This window comes from Erinaceus europaeus, chromosome 3 (genome assembly GCF_950295315.1).
Source record: "Erinaceus europaeus chromosome 3, mEriEur2.1, whole genome shotgun sequence".
Taxonomy (NCBI): domain Eukaryota; kingdom Metazoa; phylum Chordata; class Mammalia; order Eulipotyphla; family Erinaceidae; genus Erinaceus; species Erinaceus europaeus.
The window spans coordinates 67,608,753-67,621,608 of NC_080164.1; positions in this window are offsets into that span (position 1 = coordinate 67,608,753).

The following is a 12,856-nucleotide window of genomic DNA, read 5'->3' on the forward strand; positions in this document are numbered from 1 at the left end:
ACCTGACTTTGGAAGAACTGAGCTGTTGTGACTTTCTGAAGGACCACTAATGCATCATTTAAAAAAAAAAAAATTTTTAATCTAGCTTACCATTTCCGCTTGTAGGTATTTGTCTTACAGACACACATTCCCAAGTGGCATGCATGAAGAAATACGTGTGAATTTGCTCTGTATAGTGACACTTACTAACCAAGTATTAGAAATAATCCAAATGCCCATCAGGAGAAGCCAGTAATGGTAATAATAATAGAGCCTGAGAAGGGAGTCCAGGTGCCTCTGAAAGAATTAGTTGGTTTCACTTAGGCTGCCACTGAGCAATGACCACTACTTCTGCATTTACTTTAACAATATCCACATTGCTTGTTTCCTTTTCTTTCCATTGAAAGTATGATTTTAATTTTTTTAATGTACTCAACAGAGAGGCAGAGAGAGTCCAGAGTTCTGCTCCAGTTTAGGCACAGGTAGTGCCAGAAATCTAGGTGTGTGTGTGTGTGTGTGTGTGTGTGTGTGTGTAGCACTCAAGAATGCAAGTCCTGTGCTCTACCACTACCACTGAGCTGCCTCCCTGGGGCTTCTGCTTGTTTTCTTCCTCTCTCTCTCTCTCTCTTTTTTTTTTTTAAATGCAATGTGCGGTCATTATCAAAAGCCTTGCACAGATCAAAGCAGAACAAATGTACATGTTGGAGTGATCATCAGAAAGGAGACAAGTTTTGAGTATTGACATGTTCTGCTTGCCCTTCTGGGACATGGCCCCAGATGTGCTCACTCTGAAAAGTCTCTGAGCTGTACACTTACAATCTATCATTTTCCATAGATAGACATTACCATAGGTAGCAGATCGTGTTCAACACATAGGGGAAAGTCCAAGTACAGGGCGAGGGAGATGGTGCAACCCTTTAGGCACCAGACTCTCATGCCTGAGGCTCCAAAGATTCCAGGTTCACCCCCAGCACCACAAGCCAGAGTTGAGCAGCACTCTGGTCTCTCTGTCTCTCATTAAAAATAGATAAGTAGGGAGTCGGGGGTGCAGTGTAGCTCAGCGGGTTAAGTGCGCATGGTGCGAAGCGCAAGGACAGGCATAAGGATCCCGGTTCCAGGCCCCGGGTTCCCCACCTGCAGGGGAGTCACTTCACAGGCGGTGAAGCAGGTCTGCAGGTGTCTATCTTTCTCTCCCCCTCTCTGTCTTCCCCTCCTCTTTCGATTTCTCTCTGTCCTATCCAACGACAGCAGCAACAACAACAACAACAATAATAAAACAACAAGGGCAACAAAAGGAGAAAAAAATGGTCTCCAGGAATAGTGGATTCATGGTGCAGGCACGGAGCCCTGGCAATAACCCTGGAGGTTAAAAAAAAAAAAAAAAACAGTAAATTTTAACTTTAAAAAGTCCAAACACAGAAAATTACAGAAAAATGTAAAATCAGTATTTGAAGCTGTTCTGTTCTTTCAGATTTTTCTACAGGTTACTATAGTAGTAAAGCTGAAGTATATTCAACACATAAATGCAGACTATGAAAACTGAATCTTATTCTGAAATTTTCTCCACTCTAATAATGTATCAACCCCCCCGGATACATTTGTTCATATATGCAATAAGAAAAGAACTGGGAAGATATATGCCAAACTTTCAATGGCAGTTACTGGTGTTGGGGGAGGGAATTTCTTCTTCTTTTTTTTTGTACCAGAGCACTGCTCAGCTCTGGTTTATGGTGGTGTGAGGGATTGAACCTGGGACTCCAGAGCCTCAGATATTAGAATTTCTATGCATAACCTTTATGCATCCACCCCTGCGTGGGGATTTCAATTTCTATTTTGTACATTTCTACAATATACCACATAATTTTTTCCAATAATCATATATTACTTTCATAATTGGGGGAAAGCAACGGAAAAAAAAGAAGCTGTTTCTCTAAAAAAGAAAATGATAAAACTTGTAGTCACTAATATTTAAAATCAGGATTTGTCTAGAAGATATTTATTCATAAATCAAATTAATTTATTTTTAATCTTTTATTTATAAAAAGGAAACATTGACTAAACCATAGGATAAGAGGGGTACAACTCCACACAATTCCCACCACCAGAACTCTATATCCCATCCCCTCCCTTGATAGCTTTCCTATTCTTTAACCCTCTGGGAGTATGGACCCAAGGTCATTGTGGGATGCAGAAGGTGGAAGGTCTGGCTTCTGTCATTGCTTCCCCGCTGAACATGGGCTTTGACAGGTCGATCCATACTCCCAGCCTGTCTTTCTCTTTCCCTAGTGTCTGCTCAGTGAAGTCTGGTTGGCATCCAGCTAGCATCTGGAACCTGGTGGTTGAAATAAATTTATTATATTTTTTTTACATCTGAAGGGTGGAAATTATCGCGATGCATGCTGAGGCAGCCAGAAAACAAGCCCACAAGCTGAGCGAATTTGCCACCTGTGATGCTTAGATTTCCACCTATGAAATGGAAGCACCTGGCCTTATCTTGGACCTTGACTGCCTGTCCCCCTCCCTTCTCCTCAAGAAATAAGGGTAGAGAATTCTGGGTTCCAAGCTGCCAGGTGTAGTCCCAGCAGCACTTAGTTCAAAGGAGGGGGGGGGCTCCTACACCACCCCCTTCCTTTCATCCTTACTCATCCCCACCCCCGCCCTGGCGGCTTGTGTCTCTCGCTACCTGTAGGAAGTGGGCAACTTGTTTTCATAAAGTGATCCCCAACTCGTGTGGGCTGTGAAGCTGATCCGAATCTCTCACCCAGTCAAAGGGAAAGAGAGAAAGAGCCCTGTCTTCAGAGGCTTTTCCAGGTGTAGAGGATGAAAGAGATTTCCTCTGCCACTTCTTGGGAAACCTCCTCAGATGCGTCACCATCTCTCATCACTCTGCTCCTGGAGGCCTACAGCCACAGAACTCAGTACCTCCACTCAGTCAGAAGGAAGTCATATTCTCAAGCACCACATCAGTTTGAGATTCACAGAAGTGTAACGTGACATGTGCGATTCCTTTTAATATATATTTATCTATTAATGAGAAAGAGGGAGAGAGAACCAGAACAACACTCTGGTACATCCAATGCCTGGAGTCAAACTCTGGACCTCATGCTTGGGAGTCCAATGCTTTATCCACTGTGTCACCTCTCAGGCCACAAAGACAGGTAGGCCAGTGCACTGCTCTGCTCAGGTTTATGGTGGTATTAGGGATTAAACCTGGAACTTCAGAGCCTCATGCATCAAAGTCTTTTTGCATAACTATGATGCTATCATCTCCACCCTATGTGTGATTCTTTTTTATTTATTTATTTATTTTTCCCTTTTGTTGCCCTTGTTTAACATTGTTGTGGTTACTGATGTTGTTGGATAGGACAGAGAGAAATGGAGAGAGGAGGGGAAGACAGAGGGGGGAGAGAAAGATAGACACCTGCAGACCTGCTTCACTGCCTGTGAAGCAACTCCCCTGTAGGTGGGGAGCCGGGGGCTAGAACAGGGATCCTTATGCCAGTCACGTGCTCTTAACCCGCTGTGCCACCGCCCGACTTCCCCTATGTGTGATTCTTATCAAGCTGAAAAGCAAAAGTGCCAGGAAAAGAAGCATCTATTCCTAGGATCTATTTAGTATTTAGTATGTACCCTCTTCTCCCCCCCCCACCATTGAGTTAATTTCTTTTACAAGAGAGTACCCACCTTAGTGTTTTGTTGTTTTTTTTTAAATAAATTATTTCTTTATTGGGGAATTAATGCTTTACATTCAACAGTAAATACAATAGTTTGTACATGCATAACATTCCCCAGTTTCCCATTTAACAATACAACCCCCACTACCACCTTAGTGTTTAACTCAGATTTCTAATCTATATTTTCTTTTTATGCATTTTTATAACGCAGTTCCTGCCTTGTCATTTGTGAATGAACAAATCATCTTGCCTTTCTCTTTACAGTCAGTATTCCTCTGCTTTGAACTTTTGTTAGTTCAACCATATCTACCTGGGGCACCTTCTGTGTGCCCTACCAACCTGCACAGAAATCAGCAATGGTCAGAAGAGACAGCACTCTCCTCAGGGCTCATGGTCTTTCCCATGGACTTATTAAAGACTCATTAGAGATGTTTCCAGGCATCAGTTCTTTCCTTGCTATCTAACCTTCCATCTCAGAGGGGACCATGGCCTCAGGGAGTCCTCTGGCCCTGTCCTGCCATCTGCACAAAAAGTCAGCTTTCCTAAACCAGAGAGGCCAGAATCTAAATAAGAAAATGCACAGTGGAAAAAGGCTCACCTAGAAGGGCCTTCCTTGGACTCCCGCAAGAAGATTCTGCTCCAATGTCCCCAGAGTAGCCACCCTTAGTGCCTCTTCCATTGGCTATCCAACCCCTACTCCAACCCCATCCCAGCCTCTTAAGGCTGTAAGAACACAGTTTCTCTTTGCTGATAGAACACAGTTTCTCTCTGCTCCAACCGCCTTGCAGGACTCAACAAGTTAGATGTTTTCGAAGAATCTTATGTTCTAGACAGTAATGCTGGTTCAGCAAAAATACTAAGCCATACCCTTATGGGCTTACATCATGGGGGGAGGGGAGTAGTGGAGGGAGGGTCTCACTAAGCCAGTGAACACATAAATGCCCAGATGATGTTAACACAGGCAGGAGGCAAAAGCTACTCCCTTAAAAAAAAAATTTTTTTTTTTTTAAAGTTGTGTTCAGTAGATAGAAGAGTCTCTACACTTTCACAGTAAAATGTGTGGAGGTCTCTGTGGTTGGGTGGGAGTAAAGTTAAAAGAGGAAGGCTTGAAGTGTTGACAGAGGGGCGGAGGCCCATCTCCCCCAACACCCACCCCTCCCACCAGGGCCCCTTTGGCATCCTGTGGGCCAGAAGTTGGCTGCTTGACTAGACCTGCTGGCTGAGGAAAAAGGGAGGCGTGATTCCTGCCCCTTCACCCTCACCCTACACCAAGTCTCATCAGTCAGACCTGGGGGACGTGAGGAAGGGGGAATGCAGATGATGAGACTCGCTGAGATCACTGAGCTTCTTGGTGGGCAGGAGAAAATGGAGTTTCAGTTGTCCCTTCCTTTTACCCCATTGTCTTCCCACAGTCACACTGAGGCTTCTGGGTCAAGAACGAGGAATGAAGGTGACTTGCACAAGATGAGCTGGTCTTTGTAGATGTCCTTTGCCAGACTCTACTGAAATCCTATATCCCCAGAAACTCACACTCCATTTGCTGTGTGTGTGTGTGTGTGTGTGGGGGAACATGTGGTGGGGAAGGGGGGGAAGAGAGATATGAAATAGATAAGCACAAAGTCTGTCCAGATTGCTATAAGAGTTCTTCACACTTTCCTCCATCTGGATCTGCCAGCCCACCTGACTCATAAGGGGATCATGAAAAGAAGGGGGAAAGCACTGTTTTTTTTATTTTTATTTTTATAAAAAAGAAACACTGACAAAACAATAGGATAAGAGGGGTACAACTCCACACAATTCCCACCACCAGATCTCCCTATTCCATCCCCTCCCTTGATAGCTTTCCTATTCTTTAGCCCTCTGGAAGTATGGACCCAAGGTCATTGTGGGATGCAGAAGGTGGAAGGTCTGGCTTCTGTAATTGCTTCCCCACTGAACATGGGTGTTGACAGGTTGATCCATACTCCCAGACTGTCTCTCTCCTTCCCTAGTGGGGTGGGGTTCTGGGGAATCGGAGCTCCAGGACACATTGGTGAGGTTGTCTGTCCAGGGAAGTCTGGTTGGCATCATTCTAGCATCTGAAACCTGGTGGCTGAAAAGAGAGTTAACAGTACAAAGCCAAATAAATAATTGTTGAACAATCATGGACCTAAAGGCTGGAATAGTGCATATGAAGAGTTGGGGGGGTCTCCATTTTGTGGATAGCTAGTAGGCATATTTTAGTTATACTCCAAAGGGCCTGTGACTATACTAGGTTGTTGTTTTTTGTGTTTTTTTGTTTGTTTGTTTGTCTTTCCCCTGAGCCTGAAATCTGATATACAGGTGGATCTAAGTTATTGTCTGGGGAGATGATGTCATGGTTGGAAGAAGGACCAGAAAGCTGGATCAGGGACGATATTAGCTCCCAAATATGTGAAAGGTGAATATATATTGTGGACTGTAAACCCCATCGATTTGATGTGATCTGGGGCCCATATTCAGCTTAGGAGCCTATGTGACTTCTGCATCCCTGTAGATCTGAGTTCACAGTCTGTGGTCATGAGTAGGAATGTTCCAAGCTGCCCCAATATCAGAACCCATCTTCCTCAGGTGTAGCATAGAGTATGTTGTCCATCCCCCCTTTGGAGGATGGAATATTCTCTATTGTTGTTGATCCAAGTTGAGGCCAAGGTCCTATGGGGTCCCACAAAGGGGTCTATTTTGTTGTTCCTGATAGAGATGACCGGTAACCATGGAGAGAGGGATTTATTTGAGGTCTAGGCCCATCATGTCTGTTTACTCCTTCAGTACTCCCTAAATAAGGCCCCAGCCGATGGGGTGGCCTGATAGTGATTAAAGAGTCATCGTTAAAGTATGCCAGTCTCTTGGAAGGCACTGTTTTATCCATGTCATTTCAGAGTCAATGTGCTTCTGGGTGGCAGGTGAACAGGGGGTAGGATGCTTGTCTTGCAAATGACACCTGAGAACTGTGCCGTGTGGAACCTTTCAGTGGAAACCAGCCCCATTCATACTGGAGCCTGGTCAGCCCCTGCTGATGTTAATGCCTCACCTCCTTCCCTCCCAGCCTTCATTATTATCCAAACTGAATTAAGACTTTTGAGTGTGTCTATGTTTAAAGGAAGAATGTTCAAAGGAAGAATGTTCTATCACATGTTCTCAGTGCTTTGCCATGAGGACACACACCAAAATTTCACCTTCATAGAACAAATGAGACATGATTCAGTCAAAATCAAGAATAGTTTTCCAGGAGGGGCTAGGAGATAAACACCAGGGAGAGCACACATTTTACCTTATGAGAACCCCACCAAGACCATCACCACCACCACCACCACATGGAAGCACCTGCACAGGAAGTTTCATAAGCAGTGGAACAGAGCTGTGGTATGTCTCTTTCTCTGTCTTTACCTTCTGTAAAAAAATTAAAAGTCAGTCATGAGTGGTGGAATTATGCAGGTGTATGTGCATTATTTCACTGACGTACTACAGTTATAGCCAGACTAAAATTAAGCAATCTCAGCTTTATAAGTATCTATACATGATGAGAATATATGATGGCAAGGAAAGAAATGTCATTTTAAAAGTCAGAATATAGGCCTGTTTTCAAGATAAAGAGAGAATCCAGAATGTGGTAACAGCTAAGGTTGGCATTTATATCTTTGGAGGCAGGATATATGAATGCTTCCTTTTTCTTTATGCCTTACTTTGTTATACCTTAGTTTTTCTCTTTAGCTATGAATTATTTTATAGTAAAACAATGTTTCTAAGACAAATTTTTTAATATTTATTATTTATTTATTTTCCTTTTTGTTGCCCTTGTTGTTTTTTATTGTCATCATCGTTGTTGGAAAGGACAGAGAGAATGGAGAGAGGAAGGGAAGACAGAGAGAAGGAGAGAAAGATAGACACCTGCAGACCTGCTTCATCGCCTGTGAATCGACTCCCCTATAGGTGGGGAGCCGGGGGCTCAAACCGGTATCCTCCCACTTGTCCTTGAGCTTTGCACCACCTGTGCTTAAAACTGCGCTACCGCCGGACTCCCAAGACAAACAATTTGAAATGTATTCATATTTCAAATAGAACTTCAGGGGCCAAAAGATAGCTCAGTAGTAGGTGAAATATTTCTGAAGATTTTCCTTTCCTATGTCCTGGGCCACTTGAAAGGTATCACACCTTTTGTGTGAGTTCAATTGCAACATCTCAAGCAACTAGAGAAATGTCTTTTGCGAGGACAGAAACAACTGTCAAGTAGCTAACGACTAAATTGCACTTCAAATGTCCTGTCACATAGATGAGGACCCTGGGCTCTATCCTCAATACCCAAAAGCTACTTCATCAAAGAAATAATTTAAAATAAAATTTCCGAAATAGAAATAATGTCCTATTTTATACATATATCTTTAAAGATTGCCTTTGGGTGACCACACATACACCCAGGCACACATTTCTGCTTGTCTTCACAGAAGGGCCACCCATATCCAATGTCACTCAAAGTCTGAAGTGATTAGATGGTCCCTCCTCTGACATTGTTGACCTTCACTCTCACTTGCCTACCCCTATCTCCATTTATCTAGCGCTCAGTGTGTGCTTGGTGCTACTCTGTCTTACCTCATTTGCCCAGCTACCCCGCGTGCACCTACTCATCCTTGTTGCTTTACAAGTGAGATGCGAAATCTAAGCTCTACCAAGGCACCAGGCTGGAAAGCACCTGGTTGGGGACAAGATTGCACCCAAATGCCACCACCCAGTGACAACTTGTAAGATTCTCTGTCCCCCTGCACCTACTCACAGGGACAACTAGGGAAATTGACTTGAGTTCCCAACATATTAACCCAGCCTCCTCACCACAGAAAGTGAATGATCCCTGACCCGTGAGCTCTTTCTGTACTGAAAGCAGCCTTGAACTACAACCAAAACAGAAATATTTGCGGCTGGTAAGATCTGATCTTTGGATCTAGATTGAGACCTTTATACTTTGAAATTAATTTTTTTCTTGTTTTTAAAGATTTTATTTATTTATTTATTTATGAAAAAGATAGAGTAGAGAGAGAAAGAACCAGACATCACTCTGGTACATGTGCTGTCAGGGACTGAACCCAGGACCTCATGTTTGAGAGTCTAGTTCCTTAGCCACTGTACCACCTCCCAAGCTACAAAATTAATTTTTTTAAATTTCTTTATTGAGGATTAATCATTTACAGTTGACAGTAAAATACAGTAGTTTGTACATGCATAACATTTCTCAGTTTTCCACATAACAATTCAGCTCCCACTGGGTTGTCCTCTGCCATCATGTTCCAGGACCTGAACCCTCCTCCACCCCAGAGTCTTTTACTTTCGTGCAATACACCAAACTGTGGAATTAATTTAAGGTCCATCTATCTCAGCTTCTAAAATAATATTTAAACACCCTGTATGACAATCCTGCTGAACGATAGTACACCTCACATTTAAATATCTCCTGTGACATGGAACTTATTCTCTGAGCAATCCACTTCACATTGAATTAGTTCCAATCTTCTTGTTTTTGTTTTGTTTTGTCATGTTTTGTTTCAAAGGAAGTCCTAATAAGTTCCAGGAATCATCCCCAAAAGCAAAAGCAAGGTTCTTCAATGACTTACACCTGACTACAACACTAGTCACTAAGGTGACCTTTTTTTTTTTGACAATTTTTATTGACTTAATAATAACTGACAAGATTTTAGAATAAGAGGGATACAATTCCATACAGTTCCCACCAGGAGAGTTTCACATCCCACCTTCTTCATTGGAAGCTTCCCTATTCTTTATCCCTCTGGGAGTATGGACCCAGGATCATTATGGGGTGCAGAAGGAGGAAGGTCTGTCTTCTGTAATTGCTTCTCTGCTGGACATGGGCATTGGCAGGTCAATACTTCCAGCCTCTCTCTCTCCCTAGTGGGGCAGGGCTATGGAGAGGTGTGGTTCTAGGACACATTGGTGAGTTCATCTGCCCAGGAAAGCCAGGTTGGTGTCATGATAGCAACTGCAGCTTGGTGGCTGAAAAGCAATAAGATATAAAGCAGAGCAAATTGTTTAATAATCAGGGACCTAAAGCTAAGAATATAGCAGATGAGATTTGGGGGTTTCCATTTTGGAAAAAGCTAGTAGGTCTAGTTTAGTTATATTCCAAGGGGTCCATGACTAATTTTTGCCTAAGCCTGACAGCTAACATGCAGGTGGGCTAAAGGTATTATCTGGGGAGATGGTGTCAGAATTGGGGAGCAAGACTAGAAAGCTGGATCAGGGCAGAGAATATCTCCCAAATATGGGAAAAATTATATAAATACCATTAACTTTAAACCCCATCAATCTGGCCCATATTCAGCACAGAAATCTGTGTAACCTCTGCATCCTGCAGACCTGAGCTCACATTCTGTGGTCATAGCTAGGGACATTTTAGGCTGCACTCATTTCAGGACTCATATTCCTTGAGTGGCAGAGTATGTTGACCCAGCCTCCCTTTGGAGAGTGGGGCTGTCCCCAACACTGCTGTTCTACATTGAGGGCAAGGTTCTGTAGAGGCCTACAGGAGGGTTTATGATGTTGTTTCTGGTTGTTATGACCAGACTAAGATTATATTGTATCTACTACAAAATCCACAGTGATGTCCATATGCTACTATTTCATGGCCAAATCCCAGGGTGCCAGTTGTCACTTCACCCCTTTTTAAGTCACTCAAAAAAAATTATTGTGGGTGGGGGTAGATAACATAGTAGTTATGCAAAGAGACTCTCATGCCTGAGGCTCCAAAGTCCCAGGTTCAACCCCCTGCATCACAATAAGCCAGAGCTGTGCAGTGCTCTGGTATTTCTCTTTGTCTTTCTCTCTCTGCATATCTCTCAAAAACAAAATGAATAAAATACTAAAAAAAAAATTTTTTTAAGTTTATTGTATTGGAAGTAAGCGAACGACACTATACTACATTTTTAAAACTTGCTTATTTTATTATTTATGTATGTATGACAGCATGAGAGAGAGAACTAGATCATTACTCTGGCACACATGATGCCAGGGATGGGACTTAGGACCTCACACTCACTTGGTTTTTTAGTGTTTTGTTTTGTTTTTTTTTTTGATAGACACAGACAGAAATTGAGAGGGAAGAGGGAGTGAGACAGGGAGAGAGAGAGAGAGATACCTGCAGCCCAGCTTCACCACTTGTGAAGCTTTCCCCCTGCAGCTGGGGACTGGGGACTTGAACCTGGCTCCTTGCACACTGTAGCATGTGCGTTCAACCAGGTGCGCCACCACCTGGCCCTCCTCATGCTCACTTGTTACTCTAACCACTGTGTCACCACCTGGGCCACTGTACTACAGTATTTTATAAGAATAATCTTGAACTTACTCTTCCTCTTATTTTTTTAAACATTTTTAATTTTTTATTATCTTTATTTATTTATTGGATAGAGACAGTCAGAAATCAAGAAAGGAGAGGGGATAGAGAAGGAGAGAGACAGAGAGACACCTACAACACTGCTTCACCACTTGCAAAGCTTCCCCCCTGCATGTGGGGACTGGGGCTTGAAACTGGGTCCTTGCACATTGTAACGTGTGCACTTAACCAGGTGCACCACCACCCAGCCCCGAACTTGCTCTTCTTTTTAAAAAAGACTGAGTATGTGTCATGGCCACTGCACACCCAGCAGTGACACAACTAGAAATTCCTACAGAGGAGGTTCAGAAGACAAGTCGAGGTTCTTTGCATGTGGCAAGACTCGAGATGATCTCTCCAGATCACCTACTTTCCCAGTACATCTGGTAATGTTCACCTGGCCCAGAACCAATGCAGCTTTCAACTGTATCTTTACAGCTTCAGCTCCTGTTTCCTCTTCACTTACAAACCCTCACATATTTAGAGTCTCAGCATATCCCATTATTTACAGAAGCCACCCCTCCCTACAGCTGCTCTTTGTTTGGGTTCACTATTGAGACGAGCACATAAACACACAAACTTTGTACTCCACCTCTCTCCCCCACCACCACAGGACTGAGGAGGCTAAACAGGGAGGAGGTTCAAACTCTTCTTCACGTCCCTGGCCAGATGGACTCCTCTGACACACAGGGGAAGGAAATGTTCAAAAGACAATGTAGCCCTTGCGTTGCCTATACAGAGCTTTCCCACAAGACCACACTTCCTCCCAGGTTTTCAAGTACATCGATAAAAGACAAATGAGACTTTCTAAAGAAAACCACCAGTGCCTCAGCTCTTCTTGGTCTACAGACTTATCAGAGTTGGAGGAGACTGTCTTGGATGTTTTTCTCTGAGGTGTCAATGTCCACGCAAGCAATTCAGGTACGTGCTCCTGTTCACGGTGGCTCCTGGCCTCCCTGAGACAGGGTTTTTGCCTGCTCTCCGTGCTGTCTTAGGGTGGGGAAGGGGGCGGCTGACAAACATGCTGAGTCACCCAGCCTGAGGTAATGGCAGCAGCCTGGCATAGGCGCCGCCATGCAAGCTGCTTGACACGGTACCAGCTTCACAGGAAGTTCAGCACAGCTGGACTCTCCAGGCCAAACTGAAACCATCTAGCCTTTTGCCACGTATAGGGCTTGGGATTAAGCTCTGTGTGGTCTTAATATTATTTACCTATGACCAGGCTCAGAGCATGACCAGTGACAAAAATAATGACAAAACCTGCAGTGCACTCTGTAAGACTGATCATAATGAAACAAGCAATATCAGTAATGCAGAATTTTTCAGGAGGTTCCAATAGAAAAAAATGTTTTCCCCTTTATCTACATCACTTCCTTTAGAATTCCCACTAAAATACAGAGAAAGAGTGGTGGTTCCCACAGTGGAGGGGCCACCTTACATAGCATAATTAATTAATGGAAAGTTATGGTACCTGTCTAGATACAATGGGCCTTTTAATCTACCACCCACCACTATGCTCCCACTTCCTTATGCAGGAATAGTACACAAGAACCTAGGTCACATAGTGAACATACACAGAAGATGGATTCCAGCTAGAAAGCTTAACTTTATGGAGAGGCTGGTCAGGTCAGCACCACCTTGGTGCCTTCTCAGTAAAGAACAAAACAATATTCTTTGATCAAACAATGGAACAGATTTTATGAAAAATGTGCTGCTCAATTTGTTTATGGCCCCTAGAAACATAACAAGCTTGAACTCTCTAAGAATCACAGCTTCTGATGCATAGGGGCAAGAGAATGGCATAAACATACAG